The sequence below is a fragment of the Cervus canadensis genome, chromosome 4 (genome assembly GCF_019320065.1).
Source record: "Cervus canadensis isolate Bull #8, Minnesota chromosome 4, ASM1932006v1, whole genome shotgun sequence".
Classification (NCBI taxonomy): domain Eukaryota; kingdom Metazoa; phylum Chordata; class Mammalia; order Artiodactyla; family Cervidae; genus Cervus; species Cervus canadensis.
In genome coordinates, this window is record NC_057389.1 from 47,907,154 (window position 1) to 47,925,424 (window position 18,271).

Below are 18,271 nucleotides of genomic sequence, written 5' to 3' on the forward strand. Positions count from 1 at the left end.
TGCATTGGCAGGCGGATTCTTAACCACTGGACCACCAGGAAAGCCCTGTAATAAGTTCTTTCATGGAGGAAGCTGGGGGGCTGAAAGCTGAGGGGGGCTGGGAGAAAAGCCTGTGGGAGAGGTGGGATCCTGAGCCAAGACAATGAAAGTAGTAGGAGGGATCTGGAAGAGTGAATGGGCGGAGGCCACATTTTAGAGTGGGAATCACTAGGCTTTTGTCATAGATAAGAAATAATGGGCTGATTACAGGGAAGAGTCAGGACTTCCAGGTTCTGGCTTCAGTGGATGATGAGTCTTCGAGAAGAGGCAGCTCATAAGGGTTCTCCTGAGTATTTTCAGATGACTGTGGGACAAGAGGAGACATACAGGGGGAGCACACTGATACCAAGAAAAAAATTGGTAAGAACCTCAGCATCTAGTAAAGAGCAGTTCAATTCCACACCTAGTTACAGACAGTAGACAAAAGCTCACACATGTGTACAGAGAACTGTGTTCAACGGTGTTCATTGCAGTATTGTTAATCATGGTAAAAAAAAAAATACAGGTTACAGGAAAAAATGAACTGTGTGGTGAGATCACATAATGGAATATTAGACAATTGTGAAAATCAATAACAGCTGCATGAATCCACAAAGACAAATCACAAAAGCAATGAGTGAGATAAACAGGCAGCCTAAGGATATATGCAGTATTATACTATGCATGTAATGTTTTTAAATATGCAAAATAACACTCCATTGCATTGGCCAGTACATATATATGAAATAAAAGCATAAACATGGAACAGCAAAGGCACAGCTCATTTCAGGAAAGTGAGAGGAGAGGGGGGACCCAGGGCTGGCTTTATGGGTGAGCCACCTCACTCATGCAGTCACACTGGCCTTGCATGTGGTTAATTACTCTGCTGCTGCTGACTTGAAATTCATGATGATTTTAAATAAGGGTTCCTGCATTTCATTTTGCACCAGACCCTGTAAGTTATGTAGCTTCTCCTGGTGGAATTAGAGTACATTGTATGTAAGAGAGCTCCAGATGTACCTGTGATCTTGTTTATAATCTCAAAAATATTTTTAAAGTATCAGTATTTGTTAAATCTGTGTAGTGTATTATTCCTTGTACTTTTCTGTATATTCAAAATATTTGATAATTCAAAAACAATGAAAATACTCTGCAGAAGGTAGAAAGCTATATGGAAAATGTACAGGAAAATATATATAACATTAAGTGAAATAGGGTTATAAAAATGTTTATAAAGTGATTGTAGTTGTATGCATAAATGTACATGTAAAGTGTATATGTTAGAGTGACATAAGGATTGTGAACAAACAAAACATGATGAGGATGGCGGAAATAATTTTTTTTCATATTTTCATTTGTGTTTTGTTACAATTTTGTTTTTATAATAAATAAAATGTAACTTGCCATCTATGTTATTTAAGTAGCCTATTTGCATTGTAACAGAGACATTTCAGAGACTTAAGATCTCAACATAAAGGAGTAGCTATGATGGAACTGGTAGGAACCCTCCCTAAAATGAGCTTTGAACTGGATGTCAGTTTGGAGTCCAACTTGGGCACCGAACTCACGTTTGGATAAACCTCTTCTCCATGCTGAGACTCAGATTCCCTGTCTGCACAACAATGGGCTTGGACTGGGTGGGCCATCCAAAACGCGCCTTGGATGGGTGTCTCCCCCAAGGCCAGTGCCCTGACTGTGAGATGCTCTGATTCCCTCTCCCCTTTGCAGGGGAAATCATTCAGGCCACGTGTAGTTTGGCAGCAGAGACGGTTGGAGTCAGGATCCTGAGCGGAGAATCCAGGTCAGTAGGCCACCCTAGGAGCGTTTTATATCGGGTGGAAGCTCTTTGGCTCCTGGAGCAGCCAGAACTTCAGAGTCCCCGGGAAAGGGGCGTGGCCTCACAGGCAGCGGAAGGTATAGAGAACATAGTGTGGCATCCTGGGTGCCGCAGAGCATCCTGGGTACAGCATGATGGGCGCAGCCCTGTGCTCTTCAGCTTCCCTGAAGAATACTGGCAGACAACGCCAAAGACAAAATATCAGTTGAAAGGGAATATTCCACCTTCGTTCAGAGTTATTATTTATCATTGTAATTTTTTTTTTTTTTTACTTTCTGGCCTCGCCCTCTGACATGTGAGGATCTCAGTGCCCCAACCAGGGATCAAACCCACATCCCTTGCGTTGAAAGTGCGGAGTCTTAACCACAGACTACCAGGCAAGTCCTCCACTACAAATTATTTTAAATCACGTGATACAATTATTTTATCCTTGTGTAAAAAATGCAAACAAGAGACTTCCCTGGTGATCCAATAGCTAAGACTCCATACTCCCAGTGCAGGGTGCCCCAAGTTCAATCCCTGATCAGGGAACTAGATCACATATGCTGCAACTAAGAGTTCACATGCTGCAACCAAAGACCCAGGGCAGCCAAATAAATAAGTAAAATGAAGATTTTTAAAAAACAAAAAATGTAAACAATACAAAGAAAAGACAAGCTTCTATGATCACCTTCACCCAATATCACTTCTTCCCCATAGGTGCCCACTGTTACTGTTTCATGAATTGCCTTACAGAAAAGAAAAAAAGAGAGAGATTTTTCTTTGCTTTTTATACATAAAAAACCTAGAAACCCTCAAAGTTTCAATTGAGACTTTTAAACAAAAATGGAATCCTACTATAATTACTATTTTGTAATTTCCTTCTTAATATGTCTTAGAGGTCTTTCCATATCAGTACATACAGATCTACCTATTTCTTCAAACTGTTGTTCAGTTGCTAAGTCATGTCCAATTCTTTGCAACCCCATGAAGTGCAGCACTTCATGCCAGACTTCCCTGTCCTTCACCATCTCCTAGAGTTTGCTCAAACTCATGTCCATTGAGTTGGTGATGCCATCCAACCATCTCATCCTCTGTCACCTCCTCCTCCTCCTGCCCTCAATTTGTCCCACCATCAGGGTCTTTTCCAATGAGTCGGCCCTCTGCATCAGGTGGCCAAAGTATTGGAGCTTCAGCTTCAGCATCAGTCCTTCCAATGAATATTTAGAGTTGATTTCCTTTAGGATTGACTGATTTGATCTCCCTGCTGTCCCAGGGGCTCTTAAGAATCTCCAGCACCACAATTGGAAAACATCAATTCTTCAGCGATCAGCCTTCTTTATGGTCCAACTCTCACATCCATACATGACTACTGGAAACACCATAATTTTGACTATATGGATCTTTATCAGCAAAGTGATGTCTCTGCTTTTTCATACGCTATCTAGGTCTGTCATAGCTTTTCTTCTAAGGAGCAAGTGTCTTTTAATTCTTTCAAATTGCTGCATGGCTCTCCCCGGGGTGAATATGCCATGGATTTGATTTGTAACTGTTGGTGCATCATGTTTCTAGACTTAGGTTCTTCAGGTGGTTATATGGCCCTAGTTATATCACTAAAGACTATACAAAGCTGGAGATAGAAAATAATGACAATGGATGCATTCCTTTATTCATTCAATCAACAAAAGCCTGTGGAATGCTTCCTGTGAGTATAGACTTCATCTTTTAATACACAATCAAGCCAGACCTGCATGTATGAGTTTAGTGAATAATATCAATCATGTTGCTACATTGTTTGAAACTCATTCATCATTCCTTCATGAGCCATCTACTTTGTGCCAGGCCTTCTGCTAAGCTTTGTGGGACTATAGAGTATTAGTTGTGGCTGCTTTGGTTGCAATTAATAAAAAACCCTACTTAACCTGGCTTTAACAGATAATATATTGGCTTTCATTAATTAACACATTTAAAGGAGGAATGTCACCAAGAAGACATGGATGTTCATTTCTCAGCTCTGTTTTCCTCTGAAAGCTTCATTCTGGGACAGGTTCTGTCCTGGTGATGGCAAGGTGGTATGCTCCAGGCCTAAACCCAATCCTCTTAGCAAGTTCAGCAAAGGAGCTATGCCAGTTGCCTAGCAAAAGACTAGGATTCACTCTGATTATATCAATTTGGCTCAAATGCCTGTCACTGGGCCAATCCCTGCTCTGATTGGTCAGTACTGGGTTACATGCCCACCTCTGAATCTAGGAGTCAAGCTGTTTCATACAACACCCCTGCTATCTCTAAACCAAGGTTCTTAAAAAGAGACCATTAATTTGAATGGGAAATAATTATATCTCTTTCTGTTAATTTCTAACTGAAATTTAGCATTTCCTTCTATTATGAATGTAGCAAACATTTCACAGCAGTATTAAAAGTTCCTATAACTTTGGCACCAATAGAAATCACAGATATTTCATATTTCATCACAAAATGTCATTTATGTTCATCACTAATTCGAAATTTAGGGTAACTATCAGACCAATTAGATCTTGCTATTCATGTGTTAATAAAGAAATATATATATATTACTATATCAAAATTTCTTTTGTGGTAACTGTTTCAATATAATTGAGTTTTTAAAAATTGTTTGTAGTTGATATTAAGCATTTAAAAACATCAACATGAGGAGGGGGCCATAGCCCACGAAAAAGGTCTATACATAATATGGGAGAAATATGTAATATCTAGATATAATATGATTCCCTCCCCAAAAGGACATCAGGTGCCTTTGCCAGAGGTGCCTCTGCCCCACAGGGAACACTAACCTACACAGCTCAGGATCAGCTGATCCTCACGACTCTGCTGACTTTATTGTCCCCCAGAAGCCCGGAAGAGGTTCTCCATACCAGGAGCCAAGATTTCCTCTGTCAAAGGAGATGCAAAAATAGAAGGAACAAAATGAAACCTGGATCTCCTTTGTGAAGAGGAGGAGGAAACTTAGCAAGATGCTGAAGGAGAAGCTCATGAGATCACTTTGCTCTGCAGATGCCAACTTGTCTCAGCATAGAACCCAGCAATAGGCCTGCCCTTTGACCAGGATTCCCTGTTCCTGGGAGTTCACCTTAGAAATGAGTAGAAGGAAGAGAACAAGCTATCCAGGCAAAAATATTCACTAAGGTGGGCTGGGGCTAGGGAGGCTGGGTCTGGAGCCTGGAGTCAGGCAGGCCTGTGTTTGAAGCCTTGCTCTGTCACTATCAAAAGGGTAACCAACAGTGCCTCCCACACACATGAACATCCCTCTGACATCAGGGATGCGGTCTAGTTCTTCCCCTGGATTTCAGCCTAGCTTTCTGACTTGTCTTGACCAAGAGAACTCAGCAGAAAGGATGCTACGCCAGTACCCCCCTAGGTGTCAGGACAATGGGAGCTTCTGCTTTCACTCTCTGGGAAGCCAGTCACTACGTAAAGAAATGCTGCTAACATGTCAGATAGACCATGTAGAGAGACAGCGGCCCTGAAGGATGAGAGGCCACAGAAACAGAAACCAGCTGACTTGTAGCCATTTTAGCCTCCCCTGCTGCAACACCAGACATCTGAATAAACCCATCTTGGAGCCCCCAGCCCTAGTGAAGCTGCCTCAGTCAGTACTGTGTACAGCAGAGATGACTCAACTCCACCAAGCTCTGACCACACTGCAGAACCATGAACCATAAATAGTTCTCGTCCCTTGAGCTACCACATTTTCATTTTCTAAGTGAGTGAGTCTCCGTTTTGTAAGTTCATTTGTTTCACTTCATTTTAGATTCCACATATAAGGGATGTCATATGATATCTCCTCCTTCTCTGACTTATTTCACTCAGTATGACACTCTCTAGGTACATCCATGTTGATGCAGTGGCATTATTTTGTTTTGGGTTTTGTTTTGTAATGACTGAGTACTATTCCACTGTATATATGAGCACAACCTTTAAAAGAATGACATAGCCCGAGGTCACAACATAACTGATTAGAACCAAATAGGTCCAAGATGGTGGACAAGTCAACTTCCACTAGACTGTGAGCCTCAGTATACACTCATTTAACATACCAGCAAGCTGAATGACAAACCCACAGGTGCCATGACTGTTCCAAGGCCAACCATAAAGGTCAAAAAGTGAAAGGTGGCCCAATTCCTGGAAATCCCTGTCCCATCCCCAAAATAGCTGGAGTATTCCTTCTACTCATTAGCCTATGAAATTACCCACCTCTATAAAAACTGACAACTCCATACCCTGGGGCCACTCTCTCCTCCTGAGATGGCCCACACTCTGTCTGTGGAGTGTGTTTCTCTCTAAATAAACCCACTTCTTACCTATCACTTTATCTCTCACTGAATTCTTTCTGTGATGAGTCATCAAGAACCTGAGCTTCATTAAGTCCTGAGACCAAGTGTGTGATCTCAGTCCTGGCCCATAGGTTCAAGTCCCATCCTGGGTTTCGGCTGGGTCTGAGTCCCAGCCTGATTTACACAGTGTTAACAATATGCTATAATTTCCTGCAGGGGTTGAGTTTCTCTAAGTTATTGGAATGACTCTACTGGATAGAATAGCACAGAACCATTAGAAATCATAAGCACAAAGTTCATGAACTTTATTTATTATATAATTCAAAGTAAAGAGAGTCTTTCTGATTCTAATGAAGAAAAAACTTTCTGAATAAAAGTTGTAAGGCAATAGGAAAAATAAAAACTGGTAGTTTACTTGGGTGGTGGGTTTTATTTACAAGTGTACTTTAAGGATTTCTGTAGTGTTATTCTCAGCTTCTTAATAATAAATCGTTTTAATGCAATTTCCAAATGGGATTAAGCTTTGGAGAAAACATGGAGAAATGAAGACTATGTATTTGAGTTTTGATTTTAGTGAAAATGTTCTCTGCTCAAATTTTCTTTAATTTGATCTTGATAAAAAATAATTTTAATGCAATTATTAAATAAAAAACTGGTCATTGTGTAATTTATCCAGTGCTATTATAAGCCCAGCAGGGAACTAAGTGTTTGTGTTCCTTCATTAATAGTGAAATCCAGAGCTCCAGGGGACGGATTTCCATGCTTTGTTCTTTGATGCCTCCCAGCAACTCTATGATGTTGGTGGTGTTATTATCCCCATTTCATAGATGAGGAAACTGAGACTCAGAGAGGTTACGTTACTTGTCAAAGTCATTCAGCTTGGAAGTGGCAGGACTAAGATTTGAACTCAGGTCTCTTGAGACTGTCTTCTCATTATCATTCACTTCTTAGCCCACAGCAGTACAGACTGCTCCGATTAAACAGACTGACTCAGCAAGTCTGTAAGCACTGAGAAGCAGCATGCTTTTCTCATAAAATAACAGCATGGAGTCAGGAGACCTGGACTTGGATCCTGGGTCACTGTGTGGTCATTCCCTCTGTACCTTCATGGCCTCACAGGCTAAATGAGGGATTTGGATAAATACTTGGAAAATTCTGGAGAATAATCCAAACCATTACTTTACTAGCATGTGAGATGAGTGCAATTGTGCAGTAGTTTGAGCATTCTTTGGCATTGCCTTTCTTTGGGATTGGAATGAAAACTGACCTTTTCCAGCCCTGTGGCCACTGCTGAGTTTTCCAAATTTGCTGGCATACTGAGTGCAGCACTTTCACAGCATCATCTTTTAGGATTTGAAAGAGCTCAACTGGAATTCCATCACCTCCACTAGCTTTGTTCGTAGTGATGCTTCCTAAGGCCCACTTGACTTCACATTCCAGGATGTCAGGCTCTAGGTGAGTGATCACACCATTGTGATTATCTGAGTCATGAAGATCTTTTTTGTACAGTTATTCTGTATATTCTTGCCACCTCTTCTTAATATCTTCTTCTGTTAGGTCCCTACCATTTCTGTCCTTTATTGAGCCCATCTTTGCATGAAGTGTTCCCTTGGTATCTCTAATTATCTTGAAGAGATCTCTAGTCTTTCCCATTCTATTGTTTTCCTCTATTTCTTTGCACTGATCACTGAGGGAGGCTTTCCTTTCTCTCCTTGCTATTCTTTGGAACTCTGCATTCAAATGGGTATATCTTTCCTTTTCTCCTTTGTTTTTTGCTTCCCTTCTTTTCACAGCTATTTGTAAGGTCTCCTCAGACAGCCATTTTCCTTTTTTGCATTTCTCTTTCTTGGGGATGGTCTTGATTCCTGTCTCCTGTACAATGTCACGAACCTCCATCCATAGTTCATCAGGCACTCTGTCTGTCAGATCTAGTCCCTTAAATCTATTTCTCACTTCCACTGTATAGTCATAAGGGATTTGATATAGTCATAAGACATTTGATAATGTCTTGAACCTTAACTTTAACTGATTAGAGTATGTTAGTCTTAAAATTGTGGTACAAATATCCCAATTGTACTATAATACTATTGTAAGCAGTATTTGGACTTAAAGTTCCAAGATTTGGGTTCAAAGATTGGCTGTGCTTTTGAGTGACTTTGGGTCAGTTTTCTAGCTCTCTGACTTTCAGTTTCAAGGGCAATAGCAATCCTAACCTCACTTGTTGATTGTATGGACCTGGTGTGGACCCAACCCAAGTGGAAGAACTGAATAGTCAATAAATAAATATAATATGTATGTGTATATATAGATCTTGAATGAAAGACACTTTAATGAAACATCACAGTAAAAGTACATAATATATACAATTAGTATAAATCTGTTTTGATGTTTTATAATCACTTAGGAATTCTTTGATACAATTTGAATATATGTATACTACATATGTGATACAGATGATATATAATATTCAAAAATATATTTTAATATGATAAATGAATGGTAACATGCCTACATCTCTGTGATGATAGAATTACAGGGGAAGCTCCCCCCAGCTCCTTGCCCTACCCCCACTCAAGTCTTCCACCCAACATCACACCTGGCCGGAGAGTGGTCTTCCCTGTATCCTGGGCTTACCATGATTAATGCACTAACACCTTGAGTGAAAACATTTTCTCCTTTAAGTATCCATTTCCCCCTACAAGACTATGAACAAATCAAGGCCAGGAATTGAGTCTTATTCTTAGATACAGCAGCTCTCACTGTAAATGATACAGAGTAAGTAAATAAATATTTGTTAAGCTGAATTGAACCTGTAGAGCTTGGAGATTCCTAAAAGCAGAAAGTATTGTTTTAAAATTAGATCTATTTTGTGTGAATAGCAAATAGGCACATGGAAAGATGCTCCATATCATTACCAGTCACAAGGGAAACATAAATGACCATCACAATGCTATACACTATCCCTTCCCTGTGATGACTGAAATTTTAAAATCTTGCCATACTCAGCATTTGTCACAATGTAGAGCAACTGAAACTCTCATACAATATTGACAGGAATGAAAAATAATTCAAAGACAAAATGACACCACTTTGGAAAATAGTTCACCAGTTCTTTAAAAAGTTAAACATATACCTTCCAAATGACCGAGAAATCTCACTCTACGTATTTATACAAAAGAAAATTTTTTGAAAAGTTTACACAAAGATGCATAGGTGAATCATCATAGTAGGTGAACAACAGTCAAAAACTAGAAAAACTCCAAATGGCAGACTGACTAAACAAATTGAATGAATAGACAGATCATGGTAATAGCTATTCAATGAATACTGTTCAGCAATAAAAAAGAACAAACTCCTGACATATGCAACAACAGAGAAGAATCTCAAGTTCATTATGTTAGGTAAAATATGCCAGACTCAAAAGATTGAATAGTGCATCATTCCATTTAAATGAAATTCTAGAAAAGGCACAATTTTAGTAAGAGGAAGTAGAGTGCAGAGGTTGGGAGAAATGATAGATTACAGAGCAAAGTTTGGGGCCTTGTGGTGGTGGTTACATAACTGTATATGTTTTTCAAACTAAATGTTATACTTAAATTGGTGTATTTTATTGTATGTAAATTATACTTCAATAAAGCTGATTTTTAAACCATATATCTATTTTCATGTTTTTTGTTTTTTAAACATAGATTGCTTTTTAGAGTAGTAAGTGTCCTGTCCCCAGAGAATTCCAAAGACCAGCCAAATGGATATGTGTCAGGCATGTTGTAGAAGGGATTCCTGAGTTGGGTGCAAGCCCAGATGAGATGGCCTTTAGCATAGTTACAGTTATGGAATTTAGGCTTAAGTGAGTATTGCTTAATGCGTAGTAGAAAGAACAATTGTCTAGTAGTCAAGAGCTGTTCATTCATTCATTCATTATTTACTGAACACCTTACACAAGCCTGGCAATGTTCAACAGTGTTGAGCTTAAGTTAGAGTTGGGTTTCTACATAGTCACACCTAAAAAATCCTAACAAATATAATCCCATCAAGAGTGCTCAGTTGCTCAGTCATGTCTGACTCTTTGCAACCCAATGGACTGTAGCCCACCAGGCGCCTCTGTCCATGGGATTTCCCAGGCAAGAATACTGGAGTGGGTTGCCATTTCCTTCTCCAGGGGATCTTCCTGTCCCAGAGATGCAACTTGCATCTCCTACCTTGCAGGCGGATTTTCTACCACTGAGGCCCTAGGGAAGTGGGATAATCCCATCACTCCATATTAAATTGGGTGATACTCCTCTGATACTCTTCCTAAGTGCCAAGTGAGGAGATCAGTGAGGGCCTGAGGAGGCAGGGAGACTACCTATTTTTCTCCGTCTCCATCACCACCACCTTGGTCCAGGTTGCCATTGTCTCTGACCCTGAATGATTACAGCAGCCCCCTTCTGGGTCTCCCTGAGTCCACTTGACCTTCCTTGGGTTCATTTTATACACAGCATTCAGAAATCCAGAAATCCACCATCTGAAATCCAAATCTGACTCTAAAAATTCTTCCATGCTGTTTCCTTTCCCCAAATTAAAGTCCCAATTCCTCAACATGGTTCCAGAGCCCCCTATGACAGAGCCCTGAATTGAAGGAAGATCAGTTAGGGAGATGTGTGGCATCCTATGGGCTGGTGTGGGGAGAAAGAGCAGCAAAAGATGGACCGAAGAGATGTTTTGGAAGCAAAAACCGCCTGAGTTCAGGCACTGGCTGTGCTGTTGCCCTGTGTAAACTGAGCCTCAGTTTCCATATCATCCAGAGATGAGACAGGTGATCACGAAGGACCGTTTCAGTTCCAGAGTTGTAGGTTTACGCTTCTAGGTATGTTTCCTAGCTGTCCCTCCAGCTCTGTCTCTCTGTGTGTGCCTCTCACTCAGCAGACACCTTTACAGAAAATTGTTATCTGCGGATATGAGTCACAGATTATAACTGGCTCAATCTGCAGGAGGCTTCACAGCCCATCCTGCTGACATGATTCTCTGCCCAGAGGAGCTCGAGGGTCATGTTACTGACCTGAAGTGCAAAAGAAAACCTGGTGAGTGTCCTTTGAAATGGGAGAAGAAGGAATGCACTTATAGCTACTGACACTCTCCTGGACAATAATTGTCCCCTGGAATCCAGCAAAAGGGAGTGAGTGGGAGAGGGAATGGTCCAGCCTTTCAGAGCTTTCAGATGCTGTGTGTCCAAGGCACTCAAATACTACCCTAGAGGTGCTTCCTTCCAGTCAAATGGAAAGGTCACTGAACTGGCCATGAATCAATGGGCTACTCAGTCACTCAATCCTGGCTTGACCTTGACAATGTCACTTCACTTCTAGCTCAATTTCTCTACCAACCAGTCAGACACAGTAAGGACAGCTTCAATTCATCCAACAGTTCCCATTATTTTCAATTTCACAAGCAGTACATGTTCCTTAAAGAAAATGTAAAGCATGAATAATCAGAAAGGAAAAATAAATTCCTTAATCTCACCATTCTGACATGAACAGATGTTTTTCTATTTTAATCAAAATGGGACTGCAATTGCACATTCCCTCCTGCACCCAATTATTTTCTTCAACAATACATTGCAAACATCTTTCCACGTCATTACACTTTCCTCCACGTTAGGATACTCAGATGTGACTGGATACCCACGGGTATTCTCCAATTGAGGCCAGTCTCTGTATTTCATTTCACCCTTCAAAAACACATCCAATCCCAGAAGAACCAGCAGGCACTGCATATTTCACTGAAGACTTTGTGGGCCATGGAGAAGAGAGTTGCATTGCGCACCATCCAGCAAACACTCTCAAACACCCCACTTGGTACTCCATTCTCTCTATAGTCTGACTTTGCTATTCCCCCAACACAGTCTCTCAAGAACCACCACTAGCCCTTCTGGTCTACTTGTATATGCCACGTAGCAAAACAATAGTAAGGGGGCATTCCTCAAGGATGGCCCTGGGAAATTAATTTGACAGTATTATTTATTCATTCATACCAAACACCTTTATATGATGGACATTGTTTTGGGTGCTGAGGGATTCTTCATTCAATAAGAGGAAAAAAATCTTGTTTCTCATGGGGCCTATTATTTTTCACCATTTACACTGCTAATGAAGAGAGTCTTATAATGTATTTAAAAAGTCAGCTCTTCTTGGACTTCAGTGTTATTTCCTGTTCTCCACCTCCTGGTGGTAAACAGTGCCAAAGTGAACATTTCTGAGGCTTAAACTCCCATTTTTCAATTTTTAAAGATCTTTATCTTGTTTTAGTCATAAGAATCTAAAGAGGCTTTACTGAAAAAGAAGGTAAGGGCCAAGAGAAAACAAGTCATTTCCCCAGGGTTACATGTTTGGCTATTTGGTGGCAGATTAAACAAACAAACACCTTTTTAAGAGGAAAACATGAATTCACAACAGTATGAGTCAGATCACATTGAGTCCTCTCCCCTTGAACAGCAGTAGCTGATGTTTACAGAGCACCTACCATAAGCATGACCCCAATACATGTGTGCTAAGTTGCTTCAGTTGTGTCTGACTCTTTGAGACTCTATGGACTATAGCCCACTAGGCTCCACTGTCCAAGGAATTCTCCAGGCAAGAATACTGGAGTGGGTTGCCATGCCCTCCTCCAAGGGATCTTCCCGACCCAGGGATCAAACCGATATCTCTTACGTCTCCTACACTAACAGTTGGATTCTTTACCACTAGCACCACCTGGGAAGCCCCAACCCCAATATATACATCTCATTTACTCTTCCTTAAGCTATCAGCCCCATTCCACAGAAGGGCAATGGACAGCAAGTGACAGCCAGGTCGTGGACCCAAGCAGGTCTGATACCAAGGCCTACACTCTGAAGTACTTGTCACCTGGTCTCACTACTATGTGTGTCCAATTCCAATCCCAGCAAACTTGTCTTTAAATCTTAAAAACTGCATAGGAATCTGCTAGTGCTTCCGGCAGATACCTTTTGTAGGCAGGGCAGTTGTCATTAGTCCACATGCTGTTTAGCATCATAATATCTTAACAATTTTATATATTATTTTAATTTCCCTGGCAGTTCAATGATTAAGACTCTGCACTTCCACTGCAGGGGGCACGGGATCAAACCTTGATTGGGGAACTAAGATCACATATGCCACATGGCCAAAAAATAAAAAGTAAAAATACACACGTAAAATAATACATTGAAAAATCACTCTGTGTGACAATTTTACATTTTACAATCTCACATGCCACCATCTCACTTGATCCTCACAACAAATGCTCATCCTCCAAGGCTCAACCAGGCATCTACTTCTCCAGGAAATGCTCTTTAATTGTCTTCAGTTGAGAAGTCTCCCCTCTTCAGCCTTACAGGTCACCAGACTGTGGTTCTTTTAGGCTGTGTTGTTATTCTCTATCCCTGAGAATGGTGACCAAGGCTTTTTCACCCCTAATGTCAGGCACTATGCTTGGTTCATTCTGTAAAAAGTTTGTGAGCACCACAGCTTACACTTGGTTCCTAGGAAGAAAATGAGGATTAGAAATCAGGGTTCTTCACTCCAATTCCTCACTGTAAGATTTTTCCTACCACACTTGCTTTAAGCTCAGACAGTTCAAGTCACTGGAGCCCTGTCTGGTGTTAATGATGGTAAAAATGAGCAGATGACTGCATAGATGGGAGGAAGGAAGGAAAGACTGATGGACAGACAGTAGGATGAATGGTTGAATGAAAGAAGAAAGAAAGGATAACTGGATGGATAGATGAAACGAAGGAAAGAAAGAAATATAGATACATGATAGGATACAAAATGATAATGCAAGTATGGGAGGAGAAAGAAGGGGAGAAGGAAAAATGGCACGAGGATGAAGAAAGAGGAGACAGGAGAAAGCAGGGATGGAGGAATAGAAGGTGGGAAGGAGAGAGAAGGAAGGGAACTGTGACTTGGCTGAATAGAAGATTCAGGATTGATTTATTTAGAACCTCACTCAAAATCACACACCCTTCAGAGGATCAAGCATGGGAGCCCTTCTCTGCTGAGATTTTGCATTCCAGCCAGTAACCAATATTTCACGTGCTGGATTAACCAAGGGCTCAGAGAAGTGAAAAGTTTATTCTTTCAACCAAGAATTAAGTTCATCTAGACAGTCAAACTGGATACTTAGGATTCCAAAGCTAAATCTCTAAAGGACAATAAAATCAATCTTTAAAGAAGCATTTGCTTTCTAATCTATAGACGAGACAGTTATAAGAGGCACAGAAGGTCAGCAAGGAAACAGAAGTCTTGTAATAAGCCAGGTCGACCTAATAAATACCTGTTATAAACCAACTAGACCTAATAAACACCCATTTGAGTTAAGCAAACAGGATCAATTTTTGTTAAAATTTTGTGCTTGGCCTTGGGCACTTCCCCTCCCTGATGCTCTTTAAATGCCTGTACTAGAGCTTCTGAGACTGTTTCTGAGAGAGGGAGACACACTGGGGTGACTACGGCCCAGCCTAGAACTGCTGCTCAGACCTGGACCATCTGTTTCCCTGAGTCCCTCTGGGTCTCCCCACCCCTGGGACACAGCCTTGGATTCAAAAGTCCAGAACTGATCAGGCAGTAACTTCAAATGGAGACTGACTGTCACCAATTTGCAGCTACTGCCTCAGAGTGATGGTTGGGGTGGGGGAGGTCCCCACTATCCTGGAGGCTGTGCAGATGGTAGGGGCCCAGCTCCAGCCCCTGGCCCAGAGGGCCCCCACTGCCCCAAGACAAGCCTTAAGACACAGGAAGCCCTGCCCTGGGTTCTGGAAACACAGAGATGAACCAGATGTGGGACTACCTTTTCAGAGCTTCTAGACTATTTGGGGAGATGAAGCCAACAAGTACTACAAAGTAGTATGAAAAGTGACCAGAGCCATGTGAGGGTGTGATGGGGAGGGTCTGTGGGATCTCCAAGGAAAAGGAGTTGTTTCTAGCTGGGACTGGGTAAGGGAGTGTCCTAGAGATGGAGACTTGGAACTAGAGCTGGGCCTTAAATGTTTGGAAGGATTTTTTGTTTTGTTTTGTTTGGAAGGATTTTATCAAGCTAACACAATAGCAAGAGCAAGGTCACCTGGTCCACAGGCCCATAGCAGAGAATTAATACATGTATATGTATGGCTGAGCACCTTTGCTGTCCACCTGAAGCTATTACAGCATTGTTAATCGGCTATACTCCAATAGAAAAATAAACTTTTTAAAAAGGTCCATAGCACATTTGGGTGCCAGGAACTTTCCAGAAGGGCTGCAGTGGATGGTGAGTGAGATGAGAGGAGGGAGATGGGGCTGGCGGGGCAGGAGAACTGAAGTCCAACATGCCTTACTCAAGAGCCTGGCTTTAGTATGAAGCGTGGGAAGACTTTGCAGGCTTTTGAGCAGATATCATCTGTATATGTAATCCCTGTGTTTACTTTGTACACTGGCTTGAGGATCAAGCTCCTCTGGAGGGCTTGGTAAAATGCAGATCCCCAGACCCAAGTGCAGGCAATTTTGATCCAGTCTTTCTGGAAAGTGGGGGTATGGATAGGGACAAACACTGTTTTGATCAGTCCCTCAGATCAGAGCTCAGCCTCAAGTCTTTCCAAGTCCTCTGTCTACCTCGTGTTAAAAACCTCTAGCCTTCAGCTGTGTCAGGGATTGGGGCAGTAGATAAACCAAGCATGGGAATATTTCCTGTGGTGTGATGTATGGGAGGACCAACGGGGCAATGTCTCCTACCCCAGTAACATCAACCCCAATGAACCTGGTCCAACACTCACGGGGCTGCAATCAACCCCTCTCTCCTCCACAGCCTCATGGGTGTTGGAGGGAGGCAGCCTGGCCAAATGGCATGAACTTTGGCCTAGTGTTATCACTTTTCCTGAGAAACTCAAAAGTGGCCAAGCAATTCAAAGGTCTATTATGACCAAGAGGACAAAAGTCAGCTCCAACCATTAGCCATTAATTATGCCTCACCACATCTTGGATGAGATCCTTGTCCCAGTTTTACAGACAGTCTTAGGGTTATTCTAACAGATATGATGCCAGGATGTCATACCATACTTCCAGGTAGGCTTGTTCAGAGAGAGAAGTCTTCTAAACTCACAACCACTAAAGTTGTGAGTGCTCAGGTTGGAAGGGGTGCTCAAGGTCTCGACCAGCAGAGGAAAGATTTACACTTAAAATCAGGATCTCCATAACAACAACAACAAAACAGTAATTATGTGAGGTGAAGGATATGTTAATTGTGGTATTATGGCAACATTTCACAATAATTAATGTATCAAATCATCACATTGTACATGTTAAATTTATAGTGTTATGTGTCAAGCCTGTATCAATAAAGCTGGTAATCAATAGTAAATCAAACCAAGATTCTTCCTCTCCTGGCTATAACAATCAATATCAAAAACTTTTAAAAAGCTTTAGATTCTTTGTTTCAGCAATTCCATTTCAGGAGTCTCTCTCAAGGAATTAATCCTCAGCACAGACAAGCCTTCAGACACAGAGATGTTCATCGTAGAACTGTTCATGAGAGCCAAAAAACCAGATCAACCATGTCTATGCTAGCCATAGATGAATTGTTAACACTTATTGCATTGGGCTGTTGGCAAAGCATTTCACTAGCATTACCTTGCTGAATCCTAGCAGGAACCCTATAAGGTAAATACTGGTATTTAGCCCATTTTGCAGATAAGGAAACTGGGGCACAGAGAGGGTAAGTAACATACCCAAGGTAACATAGCTAATACCACAGCAGAGCCAGGATATACAGTAACATGAAAAAAATACTTCTTTTGAAACAGGTTTTACTAAACAGGGTCAAAATTTATATATGGAATGATTATAACTGTATAAAACAATAATAACAATAATAATGACTCAGACAGTTATTCCTAAAGACTTCAAAGAAATACTCCAAAATGTCACAGTGATTGCCTTTAAGTACTGGGTGTGTGGATGTTTTGTGGCTTTAGCAAGGGTCGGGGGGCATCTATTTTTTTCTATTTGACACAGTTGTTTATTTTTATAATGCAGGGGAGAAAATGAACTTCTCATTTGTTTTTAAATAGAAATTTAAATGCAAAGAGGATAGTTCCCAAATCAAGTGATTTTAGGCAAAGGGTGTGTATCCAAGAGCAGTAAGGACCTTGCTGCAGCAGCTACCAGAGAACCTTGGAAGTTTCTGACCAGTTCACTTTGATCTGACCTAGCATCACCTCAGAGGTGTGCACAGAATAGCAGAGCAGAAAAGTCATGACCGGGAAAGACTCAGAAAAAAAATCTCAGAACAAAATTTCTAAATTGTTGGTCCTAGACCATGGTGCAGACCAGGGAGGTTTTCCAACAAGTCTGGAGACAGGGAGGCTGGAGGTGTCTTTGTTTTCCTTTCCCCTCTGCAGGGTGGGGACTGGCAGCCAAACAGAGTTCTCCCCCACTGACGCCACACAGGGGGTCAGGAAGGGTGGTCCCGGAGCTGGCTCACTCCCTCATCTCCATCAGTTTCCCCCAACACCTGCATATCCCCTTCTTTAAAATGGACAGTTTAAAAGGGGACAATTAATGTTTGCTCAACCTAACAAAGCATGAATAAAAAATTCTTTGGAAAACATTGTTTTTATTTGACTATAGCATACTATTTGTTCTTTAGTCACTGAGTCATGTTTGACCCTTTGTGACCTCATGGACAATAGCCCTCTAGTCTCCTCTGTCCATGGGATTTCCCAGGCAAGAACACTGGAGTGGGTTGCTATTTCCTTCTCCAGAGGTCTTTCTGAGCCAGGGATCGAACCCACCTCTCCTGCATTGGCAGGCAGATTCTTTACCACTGAGCCACCAGGGAAGCCCATAGCATACTATTAGCATACTGTCAAAGTAAAAATCTTACACTTATTGGACAAACATATCTTCCAAACAGCCCGCATGTTCCTCCTAGGGAGGAATCCAGAAGCACCTTGCTCTCCACTGTGCCCTAATTCCATCAGCAAGTCCCAAGGGTTAAGGAGATTTAAGATGGGGACTGGTGAACGGTTTGCCAGGCAGGGAGGGCCATCTGAGGGCAATGGGAAAGGCCAGGCCCAGGGTCTGAGCCAAGGAGGCTGCAGAGAGTAGGGCCAGAGGGAAGGGTC